The sequence below is a fragment of the Grampus griseus genome (assembly GCF_964374135.1).
Source record: "Grampus griseus genome assembly, chromosome: X".
Taxonomy (NCBI): domain Eukaryota; kingdom Metazoa; phylum Chordata; class Mammalia; order Artiodactyla; family Delphinidae; genus Grampus; species Grampus griseus.
Window position 1 is genome coordinate 30365904 of NC_138999.1, and position 16839 is coordinate 30382742.

The following is a 16839-nucleotide window of genomic DNA, read 5'->3' on the forward strand; positions in this document are numbered from 1 at the left end:
GACTGATAGAAAATATAACTAGGAGAATATTAATATTATAGAGTCATATTAAACACCTCATTATCCTGAAACTTGTCCACCTTGAGTATTAAAACTGTGTCTTTTGTTTATTCTTTGTTATTTTTAATTACCTGGTTTGAGAGATGAAAGGAAAAAAAATAATACCCCGCAAATGTGGATACTTTGACATTCTTCACTCTCAGTTTTGGTAATCTAAGATTTAGCCCTAAATTCTAAAGTTTGAAAACTGATTAAATACAAAACAATACATATAACCTTATAAATATTGAGGCAACTATGAATGATCGGAGAAGAAACAGTGCTGCTATTCTTGGGACCATAAGATAAACATTTTCAAAAGATATGAATAAATATGAGAAGGAGACAGTTGAACTACAGGTGACATGTAAAAAACTACAGGTGACATGTAAAAATAAGTACTGAAATTGCTCATGCTTTAGTGAAAAGGCAGGATTCTCCAGCCACCATTGAACCTGTGAGTCTCAGCAGCAACCTCAGATCTTCATTATCTACAACTGCTCTGTATCTGATTTTAGAATGTGGAGAGAATTTATCACAGTCGAGCTAGGAAATGGAAATTTCTAAGGAGAAGACAGATCTAATTGGGTCTTCTCATGGGACATATGCTTTCACTGAGGTGACAACAACTACATCCCAAGGAATGAAAGCTAGTTGTGTTTTCTATTTCTTCTAACAGTGCAGGATTGAATTAGACTATCAATCCACAAATTACACATTATGAATAAATCAATTTTTAAAAAGAGTCTTTTCTGGTTCTTAAAATTACATAAACAACTTTGCCTTTGCTATGGAAGGGATATCAGTTGGCTGAAAACATCCTTTTTGTCAGATGTGAAACCTATACTTGACAGTGACTCAGGGAAACCCTGGCTGACCCTGGCTGCCCCTGCTACTCTTTCTCCCTTAGCTCAGTTTCAAGGGTGAATTCACAAGTGGGGATGGATTTGGTATAGTCAAAAGTCACTTGAACCAGATGGTTACAAGCAGGCCAAGTGTCCTGTGCCTGTTCCGCTCTTCATTTGGGTCTGAAATAAAAGGCTTGCTGGCTCAGTGCAAAACAAAACTTAATGAAAGGGAGGTCAAACACTCAGCCATGCCACCTGGCACCATTAAAAGAATCAGCTTGAGCAGACCATGTTCAGATGAATATTTTGAGTGTAAAATCAACAGAACTAAAAGAGAAAGAGAGAGAGGAAAAAATCCATGTCATGAAAGAGACAGTTAAAATAACCTCAGTAGAGGTTGACAGTGTTGTCCACCTGGGATTATAAATGCCAAAAGGGTGACTCCTTCTCTTTACGTCCCTTTGGAGCAGGGCAAGACAGGGCAGAGGTAGATAAGGTCTTAGTAAATAACTTGAAAAACCCAAGGGTGAATGAGGAAAACTAATATTCTTGAGGTGTGCAAGTCCTTCAAGGCCTGGTGTGGCAGCCACGGTTCTGGATTCAAGTTGGAGTTTTAGCTGGTAGGGAAAATGCAGCACCAAATGATTGGAATTTTCTTTTTATAACTTTCAGGCTATTAATAGATCACCATTCCTTTCCAAAGGCTATGTAGTTGCGTACATATCAAGTTGTAATAATCTGTGACTCCCCACTTGTCTCTTTAAGTAAGGCCATCAAACATTAAGTAGACTGCTTCCTTCTAGGGCAGAAAGAAGTATGTTTTGTGTCTAATTATGGGTAAGCAAAACTAGAATTTATATTATTTTAAACATTTTCTGTGATTCAATTTTGAGACTGGGGAGAAGAATCCAGGAAGCTAGATTCACTGGGATGCTTTGGGGCTGAATAAATGGGGTCAACTCAGAGAATGTGGATTAATACAAAAAGATGCCCTCACTGATAACCTAAAGGCCAGATTGGAGACAGAACTCTCCAGTGGTTAAGGACATGATTAGGACATGACAATTTCTAGTAAGAGTTGGGGGAAAGTTTTTTCTGCTTTGTCTACAGAGGCATCATCTTCCTTTTCAAACTTTCTGAGAACCAGTGCATAATCTCCTCCCCGCAAATGATGGGTATCTCAGGTACAACTATTTTCTGTGTAATTTTAATTCCATATATTATATTTTTTATAATTATTTATATATAGGGCTTTTGTTTCATGCCTAGAAAATGAAAGGCTTTATCTTTGTTAAGGATTAATAGATTTCTGTGGTCCATTAAAAAAAGTTCATTTTGAAGCTCAGAGCAACCTTACTGGATAGAAGGGATTGAAAGGGAAAGTAAATGGCCTGGGTGGCTTGGAGGTGGTAAAAGGGCATTAAATGGAATAACTTGGAATCTACCATTTATGTCAAATTTTACATCTTTGTTTCTCTAGACCCCATTTTCTCATTCTGTTTTCCCTAGCAATAGACCATATTTAGCACAGAAAGTAGGTGTCATATGCATCTACTCTTTTGTTATGTGTGAAATTGAGGAGGTGAAGGATTATTTTCATACAGATAAATAGTACATGGAGAAAGGAAAATTAAAATAAAGAAAATGAAGCAACTAAAATTTAAAGCAGGGAAGAATTAAAGAAGGAAGATTGGCAGAACCTTCCCAAATACTTGAGTGCAAATTTTGGAATCATAGTTGTTATGCAGTAGTTGCTTTTACCTGTCAGAGTAGGGGACAGAATACATGGAAGAAAGTTTGTGTCTCTTCAAGGAGAAGAATGAGTACTCCCATTTTCATGTTTATTATGACAGCTATTTCTGGTAATTCTAAAGCTATTAAATGCTATGAAACATAAACTAGTTCTAATACACTCAGTTTACGCAACAGCTGGGAAAGAAAATCAAAGCCACTCCGTTGGACCAGCTGAATCGTGAGAAAGGCATTTCATACCCCTCCAGCTGACGCAGCACACAGATCAAACTGCCAGCTGTATTTTAGGGAAAATATGTCACAACAGACAAATGTAAGTAAAGGACAAATCCCCAAAAAGGATTTTCTGCATATGAATCACACTAGTAGGAAAACTTCAGAATGAGTAAGTAAAAAGTTAGGCATCATCCCCTCAATATTTAGAAAGCCCCTCATACCCACTGCAACCACCATGAGATAAAATAAGTTTTTAGAATTATTTCTCATAGAAACAAAAATCATGAGCCAGCATCTCCTAAATATATTCACCATTGGTCTCTTTGTGCTGACTTTAGATGTAAAATTCTCACAGAATTGTCAATAATGGAATCCACATAAAAGCCAAAAACATAAAAGATAAGGGAAAAACCCATCAGGTATATATTTTTTGCATATAGCTAGCCAGGGATTACTACAACTTCACACTTTAGAAATGTGCTCAATATAAACAGTTGTCAAAATGATCTTGACATATTTGCCAAGTGATGCATTGTATTGAGCCTGTCATGTGGCAAGCATTGTTATCTGTGAACCAAGTACCTTTATTTGTTCCATTCACATTGAGGAAGAATGGTCACGGAGTGCGTAAGTAGCTTTCCCAAATTCACACAGTAAGTGGCAAAGCTTGACGTTTGAACCCAGACCATTGAGATTCGAAAGGCTGGATTCTTTGCTTCATTTTACTCTGCCTGGTGGTTGCCTAGTTTTACTTGAAATTTCCTGTGATGGAGAGATTGCTGGAGAGTTCCCGGTTCTCTAAGGCAGAGTGTTCAATCTTGAGCAGTTCAAAATATCATCCTGTCTCCTCCACTCATTGTTCATGGCAAGAAGTTTTGGAGCCATAGGGATCCAATCTATTCCCTCCTTTGGATGACAGTCATTCATACAACCTGATTCCATTTTGAATCTTCGCTTCTTGTTACTGAATCCTCCAACTATTTCTCACATGACATGTATTGGGTCTCTTCAACTTTCTGGCTATTGGGAATGTTACATATTCTGTCTCTGCAGCTGTAAAATGGGGACCATAATATGTCTTACCACTCAGCTTTGTTGAAAAAAATTAATACTGAGTTAATATATGTAAAGCTCTTAGTACCTGGCACATAGCAAGTACTCAAAAATGTTTGTCATTAATATTATTATTGCTGGTATTATCATTGCCCTTAGGGCTGTTGTGGTGATTAAAGTGTGATCACATAGGTAAAGCCTCTAGTACAGAGCATGGGGCAGTTTAATCACTTAATATATGTAAAGTTCCTCAGCCTTTCTGTAAGCATCTAAGGTTTGGGTAGCCTTCATGACTCCTTTCATCCTTGTGAGAGTTTATTTTCTAATTTCTCACATTTGATGGTTTGTTGCTACAATAGACCAGTCAGAATTCCATCTCTGTATTAGCAATAGATTTTTGTTATATATCTTCCTTTCTTAGACAAGTATGACCTCTGACTTTAGAATGACTGTCATTCCATTTTGATACACGTTAACTGCAAAAAAAAAAAATCAACAATCTGCTGCAATGCCTTGATAAATGTGTCTTTCCATGGGGCCAGTCACAATGATTCTGGGATGTCTGAAGAATGTTCTTGAAGACAGTGGTAGACATTCTCCACACTCACTAGTGGGCTGGCACCAGGGTCTTGGCAATGAATGTCTGTCATGGTACAGATACCCTGGATTTTCATTTGGTTCCACAGCTGCAGCATTTCAAGGGATTCTTTCTCAGGATAAACATAATGATGTGAGCGTCCATGCTGAACAGTAACACATTTTACTGAGAATTTTCCTAATGCAGTTCTCTAAGCTACTTTTTCATTTGCTTCGTTCATTGATCTGATTAACTGAATAATGCCTGAAACTATGTCATATATATATGCACAGACCTAATCAGTGTGGGAAAAGCAACAGCAAAAAACACAGGGCATCTGCCTTGTCTATTCAATAATTTCCATTAAGCATGTGCATGATAGGAAGGTAGGAACAGCCAAGTGTTGAGTAAGTGGTCTGGTAGTACCAGGTGTAAGGAGGCCTACATCATGGCTACTGTTAAGCATATAAATGCATTATAAATGGTCTTCATTCAAGTAGGTCATGGAAACTATGGCCATGTTTCCATGTTGGGAGAAGGGAGATTTCTATCATCCATTCTCAAAATAAAAATCCTCTTTATTTTACTGTTGCTCTTTCTGCAAAAAAAAAAAAGGAATTCAGTCACCATTTCATAATCATAAATGTATTTCTAAAGAGTAGGCAAAATGTAGTTTAAAATATTGAGCACACTGAGAGCATTTTAACAATGTTAATTAATATTGATTTTTGGTTCCTAAAGTATATATGACTGCAAAACTTTAATTCCTTAACATGGTTCATTATTTTCATAACTATATAAAAATTATTCAATCCTGGGTTCCATCTAATCCTTCAAAGCACAAGTACTTTCAACTACCACCATCAGGATTTTCTGACCACAGATGTTTTCACCCATGCTGTGAAAAACGTTGCCACATGATTTCTGAAGAATGAATGAAATGAAAATGATAAATACAGTCTGGCCTATGTGGATGAACCATCTCATTCCTTGAAATTTATTTGGAGGTTGACACTTAGCTTTATCTTTAAAATGCTTCTAAGTTATTGCCTTTCATACACTGGACATAACATGAGATCTAGTTTTCTTGAATTCATTTCATGGCCTTTTCCTTCCTTTACTTATAGAGAATTCATAACTCATCTAGCTATACATTGTAGATGCTTACTGCCTTGGTCATGCACCCTCATGCCCCCCACCAACCCCAAATTATCTCAGAACCCTTAGTTGAAAGCAAATAATGGTTTGGTAGAGTTATGTACAAAGGGTAGCCAGGATTTGTGTTAATGAGGACTGGTAAGACACTCAAAGACATTCAGACACAGACACGACTGTCATGAAGGAAAAAGTTTGTTCCACTCACAGGTCCCTAGAAACACAAGGCAAAGGATGCCATGCCAGGCCACGTGGGGGAGCACCAGGGTCAGTCAGGAGGTAGAGTAAGAGGAAAACATGGTCACAAGCTTATGTTGTGGTTTCTATGGGAAGGAACTGGTGAGATAGGGTCAGCAAGTTTAGGATTAGGTAGTTTGAATAATTTCAGTGGGGTCTGTGGCATAGCAGCTGTCCCTAGTTGTCTGGTACCTGGCTCTGGAGTAATTAGGGCAAGGGGAATAGTGGCCTGGAGTGCAAGACCCCAGTAAAAGAGGTGGCTGGAGGAACGGGCTCTGGATTGGTTGGTTTGCATATGAAAGGCACATTTTCCAGATGAATTGTTTGCTGTCTCTAGGAATTGGCTAACCCCGGGAGGGTCAGTTTCTCCAGGGTCAGCAAGGCCACAAGATGTCAAAGCATGAGAGTATAAAAAATAAAAGTCATGATTAATACAGGTTGGTGCCCATGGTGAGAGAGATACCTCGCCTGTATGACTGATTTATCTGTCATTACATGCCCAGTCAGACCTCAGAGCCTGGCCCATAGGAACTGATAATAGATATATGGTGTATTCTAGGGCCTAGGCTGCACTACTTAGTAAGTTTTGCTTGCCTCTTGAAATTTATAAAAATATTTGGGAGGAAAATAAAAGATCAAGATAGAACCCTATTTTATTTATCTAATAATAACAGTAATCTGTAACACTTTTTTTGAGTGTAGCTCAGCTTCACTAATTCCCTACATATGTTTCCAATAATTGACGGACATGAATTTCAAATGGCACATAGAACTCAAGTGTCTCAGCCCTTTGATGAGCCCTAACCTCCTCCCCTGCCCTGCCTTGCTTTCTACATCCATGAACTATTCCCTTTCAGCATCTGTGTATCTGTTTGTGCCCACTACTGTAGTGCTGAGGAGATCAAACACATCTGTCAGTCCAGCAGCAACCATTTATTGAGCACCTGGGGAGTACACAACCCACAGTGTGTATCTGAGTAGATAACAAAAACTAAGCTAAATTACTGTTGTTGAAATGAGTGGAAGCAACAGGCTCCTCTTTAAGGATGAGCAAATTCACGTTGTCCTTATTTTTTAAAGGCTATTTTGGGAATCATAAAATCAAAAGATGTTTTTCAAGCATTCTTCCTTAACTTTTTAAAAATAAGAGTATCTTGAAAGGAAATTGTGTGCATTCAATTTAAGTTTATTTCATATTATACCATTACGTTACGGGTTTATAAAAACTGCTTTACATTCTGTAAAACCCTTTGAAATTTTTTAATACAAAGTTTTCTTTTTTAAAAGAGGGAAAAATTACTGGAAGTTAATGCCAACATTTGAACCTTGATAATTATTTAATACACCTCTTTTATATGTTAGGGTCCAGGCAACCCTTATCTTTATCAAGAAGGGCACTAAAGTTTGAGGTTTGCTTTGAGAAGGAGTTTTGTTTGTTTTCTGATTACAGTGCTTAAACTCAGCTGGCTGGCATAAAAGTATGTTTTCTACATCAAATTTACTGGCACAGTAACTATATATTGTAACGAGTCCTGGGTCCCACATTTTTTTTATTGAAGTACAGTTGATTTATAATGTTGTGTTAATTTCTGCTGTGCAGCAAAGTTATTCAGTTATACATATATATACATTCTGTTTTTTAATATTGTTTTCCATTATGGTTTATCATACGATATTGAATATATTTCCCTGTGCTACACAGTAGGACCTTGTTGATCCATTCTATATATAATAGCTTACATCTGCTAACCCCAACCTCCCACTCTACCCCTCCCCCAACCCCCTCCCCCTTGGCAACCACCAGTCTGTTCCCTATGTCTGTGAGTCTGTTTCTGTTTCGTAGATAGGTTCATTTGTGTCATATTTAGATTCCATATATAAGTAATATCCAATGGTGTTTGTCTTTTTCTTTCTGATTTACTTCACTTAGTATGATCATCTCTAGTTGCATCCATGTTGCTGCAAATGGCATTATTTCCTTCTTTTTTACAGCTGAGTAGTATTCTATTGTATATATGTACCACATCTTCTTTATCCATTCCTCTGTTGATGGACATTTAGGTTGTTTCCATGTCTTGGCTATTATGAGTAGTACTTCTATGAATATGGGGTACATGTATCTTTTTGGATTAGAGTTTTGTCTGGATATATATCCCACATTTTTAATCTCCATTGTTTGAGGGTGGCCTTTGAACTTACATTTTAGGACTGGGAAAAGCTGTATGGCATGGTCAAAAACTTTGAAACTAAATCAGGAAACCAGCATGTATAGATCTGCTTGCTCTGTCCTAACCCACAGTGTGGTCTGGGGCTGATCACTGAACCCCTTGGCATCTCTGAATGGAAGTGAGATCAATACATTACATGTAAGAAGCATCTTTTTTTTTTTTTTGCGGTACGCGGGCCTCTCACTGTTGTGGCCTCTCCCGTTGCGGAGCACAGGCTCTGGACGCGCAGGCTCAGCGGTCATGGCTTATGGGCCCAGCCGCTCCGCGGCATGTGGGATCTTCCCGGACTGGGACACGAACCCGTGTCCCCTGCATCGGCAGGCGGACTCACAACCACTGCACCACCAGGGAAGCCCAGAAGCATCTTTTTTTTGTAGTTTATTGATTTTATGTAGTTCAGAAACCAGTCTTATCTAAATCATGATATATTTAACCTCAGTGAAGTCTTTCAGTCCATGCATACCCTTAATATCTCATCTTATACCTATATTAACGTTCTTACTTATAATCATTATTTTAAAACAAGAAGCAGCTATAGAGATAATTGAGTCCGGATCACTTCCCTCCTAGAATATAAGCTCAAGAAGTCATGATTAATGCCTGGCTTTTTGAAGGGATATATCCTAGTGGCTTAGCACAGCATCTGCTATGTGATATGTGCTCAGCAAATGTGCTGCAATATATTAGTAGCTGTTTTAAAATCTCATCTAGGTATTTAGAACTTATGAACACTACCTAATGATTTGTGAGGTAAAGCTAAAGAAGGGAAAATTTTAAGTCCTTGTTATTACTCTCTAGTCCCCTATAGTGGGGGGATGTAGACATAGAGAAAAACAGGATTGATGAGTGTGTGTGTGTGTGTGTGTGTGTGTGTGTGTGTGTGTGTGTGTGTGTCTTTTGGAGGAGGGGCAGGAAAGAGATTTAGGTAGACGACACAGATACCTGTGACATTGACAAATGACTGACACAGAGAAAATATAATCATTTGCTATTTTTAAGAGCATATAACTACATTTAGTGAGTTATACACACAAATAAAAGACCAATTTACTAATGGCTGAAGAAAACGGACTCTAAATCTCAAGGAAGGAAAGATAATTACCTTATTTTTATTTATGTTTTATTTGCTGTTTACTCTTATATGCTGTCTCTTGAGATACTTATTTTCTTTAGTCAACAAGTAAGGTTTCTACTGTGATATCAAAATGAAGCGTTTTTTAAGAACTTTGTGTGAAAAATGGTTTATCTCTGGGATGTTTCTCCCACCAGAAGTCTGACTGGTCACACTTACTTAATAGCAGCTGTTGGCTTCAGGAAATGTCAAGGAGACTAGAACACGGGGGCTGCTGATGTTGGGTAAGGGAGCAGGAGAGTGTGAGAAGGAAGGAATTGACTCTTTCCAATTTACTCTCAGAACAGGCTGAATCGAAGATGCAGTCATAGCCAGTTGTGTATGGATGTACACTGCACATCAGCCCGTCCATGCTTAATGATTATGAGTCGCCTGTTTGTATCGTCCAAACTCAATACTCAGACTCCGAGTGTCTGCACAGTGCACAAAGAGAAAAATCGATTTCATCAGAACTGTCTCATTTTCTATCTCAGTGATTCCCCAATACCTCTCCAGAACTGGGTGCATCAGAACCATGTGAGATGGTTATCAAAAATACAGAATTTGAGCCTTGTTACAAACCTCTTAAATCAGAGTCACCAGGTTTGTGGCCTAGGAATATGCATTTTATTAATCTCCCTAGGCAATGCTGATTTGGACTAACAGCTCTCATCAACATATTACTGAGTGATATCATTGATTTTCTAATAATTTTTGGATCATTTATTGTTTTCAAGTCACATATGAAAAGTCAGAAACCCTATATTCCAGAAATTTATAAACCAGGAGATTGACATCCTAAAAATACAATGTAGTGACATGAAAAGAGAACAGAATCTGGTTTAGTAGACTTCAGTTCTAGTGGGGTCTTTGCTTCGTTACTAACACTGTGACTTTTGGCCAGAATAGACTGAATATGAAACTACTGATATTTGCATTTTTTTGACCCACAAAAATGGTGATTTTATATGCTTCAGCCCAATGATTTAACTCTGAGCGTTGTTTCCTGTGTTTTAAATGGTATCATATTATTATCAGAAGACTATTTTTAGGATTAAATGAGCTTTTATAAGTAATACCTCTCTAAAATTATAATGTGAGCTGTTCTTTCATCTCCTTTAGAGACCACACTACTGGTAAATGCTAGTCGTTATGTTTGGGCATTGTACACTGTTGGATTATGCTCTGCAGTACTTTTTGTTGTGTATACACATAAAATCTGCTCCACACTTTGGGAAATTTAATGATGACTGTTAAGTCCATGCCATCATATGAGAGTTCTCACAAAGAGCTGCGGCTTCTTCTATACCTTGGCTAGAATGGCTTCTTGTAGTTGTTGCCTTTCTATATGTCCTTATGCCATTCCTTCAGCCCTGGCTCCCTCCATTTTCTTGACTGAGAAGGCCACAGAGCAACTGCTTAGTTATGTTGCTATCATTGTTAGCTTCATCCAAGGAAGAGATGTTCAATTCCAGGAAGAGCTCTCCAATATTAGCATGCTGGCCAAACTCCAGGACTTCAGGATGGTGATTCCAACCAGCTACTTAAACTAAAAGGGGGATTCATTGCCATAACTAACCGAATTGCTGCCAGTAATCATTGAGCAGTTATTGATATGAAAGTGGTGTTATTTGAAAGAAGTGAAAAATGTTCTGATCTTCAAAAATGTGAAGATTATAGGGACTTCCCTGGAGGTCCAGTGGTTATGACTCCGTGCTTCCACTGCAGGGGACATGGGTTCGATCACTGGTGGGGGAACTAAGATCCCGCGTGCCACATGGCGAGGCCAAAAAAAAACCTGTGAATAGTATAACTTTCCAAGAAAAGATTGGTGGATGAGCTTTCAATACCCAGAAAACCTTAGGAAATGATCTTGGCAGAGATGAATTGTGGATACTGTGACAGGGAATTGGTGCTTTGCGGGGAGCCAAAATTAGTTCGCCAAGAACAAGTTGAAGGATTTATCAGTTGAACTTTCTTTTTCTAGGTAACTTTGACTTGTAACTTAAGACATTTAATTATGTCTCTCATAATGTCCTTCTGAAAAAGCTTGGAAAATAAGTGTTTGTGATTGAACAGGTGGAATCATAGCCAACTGAGAATTGTGCTAAATGAGAGTGTTGTTCAGAAGAGATCCTAAGTGGTCTCTGTGCAGTGATGTGCTGGAGCCATGCCAGCTCTTGAGATCTTATTGTACACATCTCTTCCTAATGCCTCATTTGGTGATATTACATCAGTAGGTTGAAATCGGCCATGGTGGGACTATTCATACCAAGGAAATTGGTCAACAGTACAATCTGGGTTTTATTTTTCTCTAGAGATCAGTTAAACATTTACCAGCACACCATTGGGCCTGTTTTTTCCCCAGTTTTGAATTTTAAGTCACAAAAAAATACTGTATTTATGAGTCAATGTGCTAGAGTTAGGGGAGAAAAGGATGTCACTTGCCCTACGCTGAGGTAGCTTCTTGTCTAGTATGAGAGAAGGACATTTGGCATGCAAAGCCCTACATATCATACTCCCTTGATTTCTCCTTTGCTTTCTTCTTTGCTCTCACCTTGTACAAATTTCTCTACTCAAATGCTATGTTCTTAGCCTCACAGGTATTTTTGCTATTCCTTAAACACCCCAAGCTCATTCTTGCCTCAAGCTTTTGCACCTGCTATTCTATCAGGACTTCCCATCCTCCAGAACTTTGCATCCCTCCTCTGTCCAGGTTCAAATACCACTTCTTCAGAAAAGCCTTCTCCGACTACCTCCAGACTAAAGTAAGCAACTCGCTCTGCCTCTCAGTCACTCTTTTTTCACAAAATCCAGGTCTTTACTTTAAATAAACTGTTACACTTAGAATAGTTTTGATTTACAGAAAATTTCTAAAGGTAGTTCAAAGTTTCTATTATATCCCCTGTCCAGTTTTCCCTATTATTAACATCTTGTGTTACTATGATGCATTTCTTAACAACAGAAAAGCCAACATTAGTATTTTACTATTAACTGAATTCCACATTGTATTTGGATTTCACTTTTTTTTTTAGCTAATGTCCTTTTCTGTTCCATGATCACAACAGGATACTGCATTATGTTTAATCAACATGTTTCCTTAGCCCCCTCTAGTCTATGATAATTTCTCAAATTTTCCTTATTTTCGATGACCTTGACAGTTTTGAGAAGTACTGGTTGAGGCATTTTGTAGAATGTCCTGCAACTGAAGTTTTTATGAAGTTTTTCTTATGGTTAGAACTGAGGTTATGGGTTTCGGAGAGGAAGACCACAGAAGTGAAGTGTCATTCTCATTAGATTATATCAAGGGTATGTGCTATCAACATGAGTCATCACTGATGATACTAACCTTGGTCAGCTGGCTGAGCCAACAGTGTTTATCAGGTTTCTCCACTCTCTTACTCTTCCCTGCCCCACCCTTTCCATCAGAATTCTCTTTGGAAGAAAGGCATTAAAGGCAGCCCACACTTGGGGGGCGGGTGGGGAGTTAACCTCCATTTCCAGGAGGGGAGAGTATCTACATAAATTATTCTTCTGCACCAGAGATTTGTCCACCCTCCCCCATTTATTTATTTATTCAATTATTTATTTATATTGAGCACTTACTAGCACACCACCATGTCTATGTTTTTATATGGACTCATGGATATTTATTTAATATTTTGAGTTATAATCCATCACTTTTTATTGTTGTTGTTGCTCAAATTGTTCCAGCTTTGGCCAATGGTAACTCTTTCAGATTGGCTCTTAAGTCCCTTTGATATAACTTCATCTTTTTTGTTTTTTGAATACTTCCTTACTTTCTGGTACTATAAGATGCTCCAATCTCATCTTACACATTCTCTGCCCCAATGTTTCTCCAAGAAACCCCAGTTCCTTTAATTGGAGAATGGTATTAGAAAGCATGATCTGAGCACTGAATGTGCTTGTTGCTATAGAGGTATGCTTACTTATAAACCCTCTCAGTGAACAGAGGTAGAAAATATATGTATGCATATTAAGCCATGTACACGCGCTTATCTAAATTTTTTATCTATCCATCTGCATTATAATAAGCTGAAGATGAGTTTATACTGATGTCTCCAACTCTAATCCAGTATCAGAGGGTTTATTCTACCTCCTTGTTTATCTATAACCTCCTACTCCAACAGTGAGAAACCTGACTCCCACCATCTGCTATCCATTTACTTGTTTGTTCAGTCCCAGTGTACATGTGTAGCAACTACAGAATTGTTAACCTGTACTCCCATGAGAAAAAATTTACCAAAACTAGATTACAGTGTTCATATTCATTTTCTCTTGCCTTTAGTCTTACAGTTTCCAGTCAAAAGACCATTTTCCAAAATCAAAACACAGTTTTAAAGCATCATAATATTCATCATCATCTGGAATTGTCATATTTATTTATATGTTGTTGGTTTTCCCATATATATATATATATATATATATATATATATATATATATATATATATTATAAGCTCCAGAAGAGCAGAAGAACTTGGTCTGTCCATCTTGCAAAACATTCTTAACCTCAGCCAGCACATCAAAAATAATGCCAAGCATAGTTATTATTTATTACATGCAAGGACAAAGTCATTCACAGCACAGCATATTTTTATCACTTGATTCTATTCACTTGGCCAAATGTAATTAGGTACTAGGTGAACGATACATTCCTTGAAAACATGGAAAAATGTTTGATAAATAAAATACCAATGAATTAATTTGCACTGAGAAATAAGGCTGCTAACAGACATGAGTACTCATACCAAAAGATCTGTTTCTTTGTTCTCTGTAGGAAAGTACTATCTGAACCATACTTATTGAGCAAAATCAAATGAAGGTAATGCTAACCACCAAGGGACTGAGCTGTGGGGCAGAACCCTGGGGCCTTGGTCACCCAATCCTCTATAAATTACAGTTAATTCAAACAGGTTATTGAAGGGAGCCTGCCCCTTCACGTAGATATGCCCCAACCTCATTCAGCTCTCCTCAGAGAGTGAGGATCCCTTTATTCCAGATGGATCCATATTCTGGTTTCACAAAATAAGGTTAAATCAATACTTTTACATTGTTACTGATAAGACCTATGACTCTGGACTAATGATGAACACTTAATAACTACATTCTAGACAATTACTAGAAAAAACAGTCTTATCCTCACCACCAGTCATAATTTGTTACCAGGTCAATTAATAAAAATAATACTTCATGAGTGTTGTTGTTTGAACATGTGGTACATATTCTTTTCCAGATATTTTTTGATGAATTATTAGATTGTCATAACAGAAAATGTGATAACTAGATCACATTATATCACCTCCCTCCCTGCTACTCACACATACAGAAATGTTTTACCATCAGCCTTATTTAAGGACAGTCTGAGAAACAACCTTGCTAATCTGTGTGGTACTGTTGCAGGAATAAACAAATTTATGAAGTTTAATAGAACTGAAAATTTCTTGTTTGATGAAATTGACATTTCAAATTGGGTGGCAGGGATGGGACAAAAATAAAGGGGTATTTTTCATCGTTTAAAGTATATAGCTTCATGTTATTTGCTTATTTTTAGTAAAAAAATTTGCTAAGTCAATCACAGACTCCCAATTCATCCCACCACCACCCCCCGCTTTCCCCCTGTTTGTTCTCTACATCTGTGTCTCTGTTTCTGCCTTGCAAACCAGTTCATCTGTACCATGTTGCTAGATTCCACATATATGTGTTAATATACGATATTTGTTTTTCTCCTTCTGACTTACTTCCCTCTGTATGATAGTGTCTATGTCCATCCACGTAGCTACAAATGACCCAATTTCATTCCTTTTCATGGCTGGGTAATATTCCATTGCATATATGTACCACATCTTCTTTATCCATCCGTCAATGGGCATTTAGGTTGCTTCCATGACCTGGCTATTGTAAATAGTGCTTCAATGAACATTAGGGTGCATGTGTCTTTTTCAATTATGGTTTTCTCTGGGTATATGCCCCATAGAGGGATTGCTGGGTCATATGGTAATTCCATTTTTAGATTTTTAAGGAACCTCCATACTGTTCTCCATAGTGGCTGTATCGATTTACATTCCCACCAACAGTGCAAGAGGGTTCCCTTTTCTCCACACCCTCTCCAGCATTTGTTGTTTGTACATTTTCTGATGATGCCCATTCTGATTGGTGTGAGATGATACCTCATTGTAGTTTTGATTTGCATTTGTCTAATAATTAGTGATGTTGAGCAGTTCTTCATGTGCCTCTTGGCCATCTGTATGTCTTCTTTGGAGAAATGTCTATTTAGGTCTTCTGTCCATTTTTTGATTGGGTTGTTTGTTTTTTTAATATTGAGCTGCATGACCTGTTTATATATTTTGGAGATTAATCCTTTGTCAGTTGATTTCGTTTGCAAATATTTTCTTCCATTCTGAGGGTTGTCTTTTCATCTTGTTTATAGTTTCCTTTGCTGTGCAGAAAGCTTTTAAGTTTCATTAGGTCCCATTTGTTTGTTTTTGTTTTCATTTCCATTACTCTAGGAAGTGGGTCAAAAAAGATCTTGCTGTGATTTATGTCAAAGAATGTTCTGCCTATGTTTTCCTCTAAGACTTTTATAGTGTCCGGTCTTACATTTAGGTCTTTAATCCATTTTGAGTTTATTTTTGTGTATGATGTTAGGGAGTGTTCTAATTTCATTCTTTTACATGTAGCTGTCCAGTTTTCTCAGCACCACTTATTGAAGAGACTGTCTTTTCTCCATTGTGTATCCTTGCCTACTTTGTCATAGCTTAGTTGACCATAGGTGCATGGGTTTATCTCTGGGCTTTCTATCCTGTTCCATTGATCTATATTTCTGTTTTTGTGCCAGTACCATATTGTCTTGATTACTGTAGCTTTGTAGTATAGGCTGAAGTCAGGGAGTCTGATTTCTCCAGCTCCATTTTTTCCCTCAAGATTGCTTTGGCTATTCGGGGTCTTTTGTGTCTCCATACAAATTTTAAGATTTTTGTTCTAGTTCTGTAATAAATGCCATTGGTAATTTGATAGGGATTGCATTGAATCTGTAGATTGCTTTGGGTGGTATAGTCATTTTCACAATATTGATTCTTCCAATCCATGAACATGGTATATCTCTCCATCTGTTTGTGTCATCTTTGACTTCTTTCAGCAGTGTCTTACAGTTTTCTGGGTACAAGTATTTTACCTCCTTAGGTAGGTTTATTCCTAGGTATTTTATTCTTTTTGTTGCAATGGTGACTAGGATTGTTTCCTTAATTTCTCTTTCTGATCTTTTGTTGTTAGGGTATAAGAATGCAAGAGATTTCAGTGCATTAATTTGTATCCTGCAACTTTACCAAATTCATTGATTAGCTCTAGTAGTTTTCTGGTGGCATCTTTAGGATTCTCTATGCATAGTATCATGTCATCTGCAAACAGTGACAGTTTTACTTCTTCTTTTCCAATTTGTATTCCTTTTATTTCTTTTTCATATCAGATAAAATAGACTTTAAAATAAAGAATGTTAAAGAGACAAGGAAAGACACTACATAATGATCAAGGGATTAATCCAAGAAGAAGATATAACAATTATAAATATATATGCACCCAATGTAGGAGTGCCTCAATACATAAGG